The sequence below is a fragment of the Pteropus alecto genome, unplaced genomic scaffold, assembly GCF_000325575.1.
Source record: "Pteropus alecto unplaced genomic scaffold, ASM32557v1 scaffold139, whole genome shotgun sequence".
Classification (NCBI taxonomy): domain Eukaryota; kingdom Metazoa; phylum Chordata; class Mammalia; order Chiroptera; family Pteropodidae; genus Pteropus; species Pteropus alecto.
This window is the reverse complement of record NW_006443567.1, coordinates 4,199,891-4,208,912: the sequence shown is the minus strand read 5'-3', so window position 1 is coordinate 4,208,912 and position 9,022 is coordinate 4,199,891. Positions and strand designations below refer to the sequence as shown.

At 32.9% G+C, this 9,022-nt stretch overlaps 1 pseudogene; it reads left to right on the top strand.

The window, feature by feature from the left end:
• The first annotated feature begins 2,799 nt into the window (after positions 1–2,799).
• Positions 2,800–2,918, top strand: LOC112472895 (annotated as a pseudogene).
• Positions 2,919–9,022: the final 6,104 nt, after the last annotated feature.

Sequence of the window (9,022 nt, the reverse complement as noted above, 5' to 3'; positions counted from 1 at the left end):
TAGAGGGGGTAAAAGTGGTTAAATATGTGGTAAGAGAAATAAATCTAATTATGGGAGGTGAACACAGTGTAAATGTATATATGTCTTACTGTTAAAATATACAGCTGAAACTTATCATTAATGTTATCATTAATAAATTATTAAATTAAAAAAAGTCATATATGTCCATGTGTTCATTGCCATGTTATTTACAATAGCTATGATATGGAAGCAATCTAAATGCCCATCAACAGATGATTTGATAATGAAGATGTGGTATTTATATACAATGGAATATTACTCAGCTGTAAAAAGAATGAAATCTTACCATTTGCAACAATATGGATGGTTGTGGAATGTGTTATGGCAAGTGAAATAAGTCAAACAGAGAAAGACATATACCATATGATTTCACTTATATGTGGAATAAAGAATGAAATAAAGGAACAAACAAAACAGAAACAGACATAGATACGGAGAACAAACTGATGGTTGCCAGATGGTTGGGGCACTTGAGGGACTGGTTGAAAAATGTGAAAGAATTAAGAAGTACAAATTGGTGGTTACAGCATAGTCACAGGGATGTAAAGTACAGTGCAAGAAATATAGTCAATAATATTGTAATAACTTTGTATGGTGCCAGGTGGATAATAAGCTTATTGGTTACATCACTTTGTAAATTATATAAATGTCTAAGTACTATGATGTACACCTGAAACTAATATAAAATAATATTGAATGTCAATTGTAAGTGAAAAAGAAAACAGATATTTTAAAAAGAAACTTTCAAAGTCTGGATCTTAACCCCATTTTACAGATGAGGATATTGATATGTGAATATGTTGTGCCCCCTGCTGGCTAGCTCAAAGAACTGACCTATCTCTTCCCCACCAGCTTCTTTCTGAGGCATCTGAATCTCTCTACTTGTCTATATATCTTCTCATCTTTAATTGCTTAATTACACTCAGGTAATCTCATGTACCTCTGTGCTTTTTACACATTCTTTTCCTTCACCTCCTCTAAATGTTATCTAATCACCTCAAGAAAGGTTGTTTATCCTTAATTTCTTTGAGCCATACTTTACCCAGCTATAAAATGGGGTAACTCACAGGCTAGCTGTGATGTTTAAATTTGATTATGTATGTGAAAGTATGTTGTAATCTATAAATCTATAATCTCCAACTTTAAATGAAAGATGTTATGTTTTTCTAGAGAACTTTTATTATTGGAGAACAATATTTCTTGCCACAGGGCTTTGTCCTTTACCATATTCTATTCAAATATATCAATATCGGGAAAATGTCTCAAGGCCTCAGCTCTGCCATACAGAATGGCAGTGACACTATGTAAGCAAAGGCTAGTCAGCCCATATGTCAGCTATGCAGGAGACAAGCCCCCTGAAGGTGTTCATAAGCAGACAGTTTAAAACAGAGCACCAACTCTAGTTAACAGTGGTTAAAATCCAGACTACCTATGGCTAAAATCTGGGTTTGACCTTGGCAAATTATTTAACCTCTCTATGCCTTTCTGATCTGTAAAGTAGAGATAATAATCCTGACTTCAAGGGTTGTTTTGAGATTTGAATGGATCAGTACTGAATTGAATGAGTTAATAAAACACGCAAAATATTTAAACAGACTCTATCACAGAATGAGCACTTTATGTGTTAGCTATTATTTTCTGAAAGCAATGAACATTTGTGAAAGTCAATTGGAAGTTTAAATATCTGTAGACATGGAAAGTAGTGTTTCTTTATAGTTGTCTCCATCATTTTTGCAAGGCCATTTTATATATTTGCAAAATATTTCCTTAACACCTAGATTTATAGACTCATTACCAAAGTAAAAATTAGATGAGTTTATTTCATATTTCCCAAGAAACAGGAAAAAATCAAATATTTTTTGCATGGTGTTTAAGATCCATCTTAGCAGCCAAAACTCACATTACAGTTCAACATTTGGTCTGGCTACATATTACCTTTGGGCCTTTGTTCATGCTATATTCTTGCTGCCTGGAATGTCTTTTTCTTCTGTCTTCCACTGTTCTTTCTCTATACATTCTCCAATACTTGATTCAAATGTTTTTTTTTTTCCATGAGGTGTTTTCTCAATCCCCAAAGTCAAAATCCATATTTTTTCTTCTATTTTTCTGCTTCTATTTATAATTTGTTTACATGTATGTTTTTCCTATTAGACAGTAAGCTTATTAAGGGCAAGGACTTGTTTAATTCATCTCTCTCTCTGTCCGATGAAACTTTTTTTATGCAATATACTCAAATATTTTTTGACTGTGGTCTCCAGGAAAGACCACTAGACTTAGAGTCAGAAAAACTCCTTTGCATTTTTGTCTAAAAAAATTTGTGTCCCAGCTCTGCTACTTAGTAGCTGTGTAACCTAAGGCAACTTATTTAACTTCTCTGTGCTTCAATATCTGCATCTTGAAAATGATCATAATTATACCTATCTAACAGGCTATTAGTTTGTGACATATGTGGAACTGCTTAATATTGCCTAGAATGATGTATAGCACATAGAAACATAATTTCTCCCCTCTAAGGTATATGCCACTAAACATTGAATTGTAATTTAATGATGTTCAAACACAAAGAAGTACAGCACTATATGCAGGTTCACTGTCCTGACTGTGGGATCTCTTACGGGTTTTAACATGTTTTTCTTCCCCCCAAAATCCTTACTTGAAAAACAAAACAAAACATTCCATTCAGTATCTTTAGAAGTCAATTTATTCAATATTCTCTAAAGGCTAACTTGATGAGTAAACTTAGATAGATAGATAGGTATATAGATATATAGAAATATAGTCTCGGGCCATGACGCCCTGAACAAGTCCAATCCCATCTGATCTCGGAAGCTAAGCAGGGTTGGGCCTGGTTAGTACTTGGATGGGAGACCACCTAGGAAGACCAGGTGCTGTAGGCATGAAAAATAAAAAATAAAGAATTGTAAGCTGTAATGTCCTTACAATCTGTGAGGTCAATCAAAGGTTGCCTTGCCGAGAGAGAGAGAGAGAGAGAGAGAGAGAGAGAGAGAGAGAGATCTCCAGAAATTACAGGTTGATAACTTTGACTATATGCAAATATGAAATTTATGTATGACAAAAAAATGCCATGAATGATGTTTTTTAAAACCCCATAAATGGGAAAAAATATTTGTAATGCATACAACAGAGAGCTAACTTTGTAAATATGCTGTTCCTAGAAATCGATATGAAAAAGCAAAGTAACTCAACAGAAAACACTACGTAAAGCATATGAACAGTCACAGAAAAATCAAATATGAACTGATAATAAAGATAGAAAAGATGTTCAATCTCATTTATAATTAAGGACGTTCCAATGAAAACAATATTGAATAATATTTATTTTCTTCATCAGATTGTCAAATGCCAAGAAGTTAGATAAAGAGCCAGTATTAACTGCGGTGTAGAAAAACAAACATTCTCATATGTTGTTGGTAAGAGAGTAAGCTAGACAGTCTTTTTATAGTATGATTTGGCAGAATCTGTGAAAATTAAAAGAATGGGTACTCTTTGACTCAGAAATTTTACTTCTAGCATTTTTTCTTGAATATAATTGCAAATAAGATATGTATATACATATACATATATGGACATAAATATATTCACTACATTATTTATAAGAGCAAAAAAAATTAACAATATGAAAATCACCTAAATGTTCATTAAAAAGGAGCTGTTAATATATAAATTAAGGTGTATCCACGTAATGGAATACTTATGCGACCATTACCATTAAAATGAATAATCTATATTTGTTGATATGGAGAAATGTCTAATAAATATTAAGTATGCAATCTTAAAAGTAGGGCATAATTTATCTATATATTAGATCATATATATATCTATATACCTTATATATAACTAATTTATTATTTGAAGGATTCACAAAAAACTCTTAAAAAAAAGTATTACCTCTAAGGAATGGAACAATTATTGAGAAGGGATGGAGAGAGGAGGTGAGAAAAATCTGTGATATTTTCATCTTTCTCTTTCTCTCCTATCTCTTTTCTTTTATCAAGGGCATGTATTACTGTTATAATAACAACTAGTCTTAAAATATTATGTCACAGTATTATTGGACAATTGGATAGTTTGAAAATATTGCACTCTTTCTCAGCCTTGAAGTTACCAACATCACAACTTCCATACTATGAAAATAGTAACTAATGTTGATTTTTGGTATATATAAATTAACTTAATGTTTGATGTGTTTTTAAGAAGAAACCATCAGAAAGTAGATGACAAGCTCCTAAGACAGTACTTGATCACTGGTAAATGTTTAATAAAAGTTAGCTATGGTTGTTATTACTTCTAGATTGTTACTCGCTCTTCTACTAAATTGCTGCATGACAAGACATTATCCATGTCACTTCTCTTCTCTGAGCTTTGTTTTCTCCAACTGTACAGTAGGTGGAGAAAACACCCCTTTTGGCTAGAAAAGTAGGGAGTATGTGATAGATTATCTAGAAGATTTCTGGCTCCTTTTCAAGGAGTCCACCCTGATTTTCAAGAGGCTCAAACATAACACTGTGTAATAAAAGGCCCACTCTGGCTGGGAGTCATATTGTGGTCTGTTCTTGAAGTTAAAAATAAAGATACTTTTTCTCTTGAATTGATGAGGAAAGACTTGTAAGGTGTCTAATCAGGAGATTTCTTGGCTTTGGAGGCAAAGCTGAACTTATTTTCATCTAGTGTGAGGGGAAATGAAGGGGAGAAAGAAGAAATCTCCAAATCAGAAAAATGCTGTAAAATTCTCAGCACCACTTCTGGTGCACTTCAGACCTGCCTACTAGCTTGACTCTTTTCATTGTAAAAGTTTTAAACTCATAAAATCCATTGAGAAGGCTTTTCCCTACTATGAGAATTAATCTGCACATTCGTAATGAAAGTCATGGACTTTCACGTTATAAGGGACCTGAAAGGCCATAAGAAACAATGGTTTTCATGATGATATCCTACAATACAGAGGTATTCATTTGAGAAGATGAATTAATATTATCTACTTATTAAATTAAATGAAAAAATTTTGTCACTCGCCAGGGGCCTGGAGTTCATTTTATTCCTTAGGGTAAATATACCTAATTCTATGGAACGTAGAGTCTATTTCTTCCCCGTCTTTCTTGGCCCTTCCATTACATAAGGACAGTGGTATAAAAAATATTTCTCAGTATATTTTTTAATTATTTTGTCTACCACTGTGATTTCATAGAGTTGTGTTAGGATAAGTATACATGAAGGAATCAAAGTGGCCTTGAGAACAGGCAAAAAAAAATACAATTTTCATTTCTTCCTCCAGTTCTGTTGTCATCTGATAGTTGATGTCTATAAAATTTTAGAAGTTTCTGCAGTATCTGCATGTAAATTAGACAAATACTCATGACCTCAAGTGAAATAATGAGCTCCCCTGCAACAGAGCTCACTATGAGGACATGGAGCATTTCATTATGTATTTCAATGGGGAAAATAAATTAAAGAGACCAAAGAAAACTGCAATTAAAACAAACAAACAAAAATGTTGGGATTGGGACTCATTGAGAGAAAAAATTCCAAGTCTTTTTTGTAAAAAATATTTTTATTAAAATATAGCTAACATACACTATTGTATTGGTTTTATGTGTACATCATAGTTACTCAACATTTATATACATAAAGAAACGATCCGCATGATAAGTTCAGCAACCATCTGACACCATGCAACGCTATCACAATGTTATTCACTATATTCCCTATGCAGTACATAACATCCTCATGACTTATTTGGTTTTTGTTTTATTATATATTTATTAAAATTTTTGGGCAACATTGGTTAATAAAATTATATAGGTTTCAAGTGTAAGATTCAATAACACATCTGTGTATTACATTGTGTGTTCATCACCCAACTTCAAATAAAAAAATCCCAAGTCCTTCTGCTCCTTTCTTTTCATTTTGTTTTCTAGATACTTCCTTGGCATGAGGCAGAGAAAAGATATTTGTGGAGTTAAAAAATAAATCATTGGGATCTTGACATTTATGATGATAGGAATAAGCCCTTCAATCAGTGATACTAACGTCATAAGTACCCAGGCACTCACTCTATCATTAAAAGGAGACAATTTTCTGCTGCAGGGATTCAGGATGCTGGCTATATGTTATTTAAGCACTAAAGAAGACAAAGGGTCCTCATTTTATATCAAGTCATCTTTTCTATCATCTGCCCTCTGTCCCAGGTTACTCCAAACATGAGTATTTGATCTTCTCAAGTTCAGAGCTCTCTTCAAGCTTTACCTGAAAGATATTTTCATATAATAACAAGAGTGAAAAGAGTAATACTAATTATAAATAGGAACAGTTTCCATGTGCTATGTGACAAATGGCATATTAGAAGATTTCTATGGTATCTATCTCATTTATTCCTTGTATTGACTCTGAGAGATTATCTTATTTATTCCCATTTTATGGTTAGGGAAACTGAGATACAGAGAGGTAAAAAAAATATTAACTGAGGTCACTCAGCTAGTAATCTGAGTGACCTTGGAATCTACATTCAGGTCTATGCAGAATCTAGATGTGCTCTTCTTAACCACTATACAGTCTGCTGCTCCACAATCTCCATTGAGAGAGAGAGAGTGTGTGTGTAGGATGGAAAGGAACTAGCTTTATTGGGTTTAATACCAATATCCAATGAGACAGAAAATAAAGAAGTATCAGTATATAACATGCAAAACGAATATTGGGTGCCCTAAATCTTTCCAGAAGAGATGGGAGCTGGCTGTCTTGCCTGCTGCCCACCTGTTGAAAATAACCCCCTGTTATAGGTTCTTTCTTTTAAGATTCTTGAACTCTAGATAGTGAATCCTTGAACCTCCTTGCTAACTATGCTTCTACTTGTGCCAACTTATTGTCTCACTAGCAACTTATAGTGGCTATTCTTCAGTTACCATGTGTGTATCACTGCTTTCCTCTATTTTCCCAAATCTTTACCCTCCTCCATTTCTATTAGATTGTGGTTTCTGTGACTGCCATGTCTTATATTTTTCTTCATAGTAAAGAATTCTGTGAGGTATAAAACCAGGTTCTGGAGAATTCCACCTGGCCAAATGCAATCTCCTTGACAAAGGAATCCTATAGAAGTCAACTCTGGGAGTGTTTGCGAAATTTGGAGACCTAGGGTCTGAAAGCTTGAGTTTCTACAGAGGAAGCTATGTGGGACCAAAATAGTCCCGGGAATAGTTTTAAGACTTTATTAAGATAAAAAACTCCTAAAGAAATGCTCAAAAGATATCAGTTCCCATCATAGACTTTGTAAAGAAATGTCTTTGTGGATCATTCAGTATGGTCAAAAAAAGTCAAAGAAATGAAAATTTTCTATTTTGTTAGCTGCGGTAGACAGAATTTTAAGATCATCCCCACAATTTTAAAAAATAATTAAATTTTTTTTCAATTATAGTTGGTGTGTAATATTATATTAGTTTCAGGTGCATAACATGGTGATTATACAATTATATAACTTATGAAGTGATTACCCTAATAAATTTAGTATCTGTCTGATACCATACATAGTTATTGCAATATTATTAAGTATATTCTTTATGCTGTATTTTATATCCTTCTGACTATTTCGTAACTACCAATTTGTACTTCTTAATACCTTTCTCTTTTTTGCCCATCCCCTTAAACCCCCTCCCATCTGGCAACCATCAAAATGTTCTCTGTATCTATGAGTTTGTTTCTGTTTTGGCTGTTCATTTGTTCTGTTCTTTAGATTTCACATATAAGAGAAATCATATGGCACTTGTCTTTCTCTTCCTGACTTACTCCTCTTTGCACAATACCTTCTAGGTCCATCCATGTTGTTGCAGACGGCAAGGTTTTATTCTTTTGTATGGCTGAATATTATTCCATTACATATATGTGCCATCTTTTTTTTTAACTTAAAAAATTTTAATGAGTAAATAGTTCACAAGAAATATTGGTTTTAAGGAGTGCTGTATCATTTTAAAATAATATATAGAAAACCAATTTTAATTTTATTAAGGTACTCATTCTATTGACTAACTACATCTAATATATATTCCACTTTATCATTAATTGAGTGTCCTTTATTACTCAGATGGTCGGGTCTGTAGTAATAAAACATATGATATTTTTTTTCACCCCTACAGTTTAATCTTTTTTTCCTCTTACCTCTACAATTAACATTGTATCTACAAAAGATTTTCAGTTATCTCCTAGAGTAGTGAATGCAAGCTATAAAATTAAAGTAATTTATGTCTCTATACAAGTGTCTTATTTCTTCATGAGCCTAGTAGATCCAAGAAGCAGGGCTTTAAAAACTTTGATCATCTCAGAGTCATAATTTGTTCCTCTGATGAAAGATCACTTTTCACCTATCAAATAACCATATGCACACTTATCTAGTTTAGTTATAGTCATTAGAAACATAACTTTACTTTTGAAAGCTCAACTGCACATTTTGTTGAACCTGTATTCCTGTTTTTTTCTTCAGTATTTATAGTGGATTCACATTCTTGTCCTGTAGCTGTCTTAACACTCTCTGCATCGCCCCCAGCAAAAAAACCGCTAATAGCTAAAATAGGCATTTCCAAAGTTAAACATGAAGATTCAGCTCCATACTAACTATGTATGAATGTATAGTTTACTTTCATACTTACATATAATTGAGTATAAGTCCTTTTGTTTTTTAATTTTTCTATCTTTTTTAATATTAATATTTTTATTTTTAATTATAGTTTACATACAGTATTATATTACCTTCAGGTGTACAATGCAGTGATTAGACATTTATATAACTTATGAAATGATCACCCCGATAAATCCAGTACCAATCTAACACCATACATAGTTATTACAATACTACTGACTATATTTCCCATGCTATACTCTACAACACCATAATATTTTGTAACCATCAATTGTACCTCATAATCCTTTCTCTCCTTCACTCATCCCCTACCCTCCAATCTGACAACCATCAAAATGCTCTCTGTTTCCATGAGCTTGC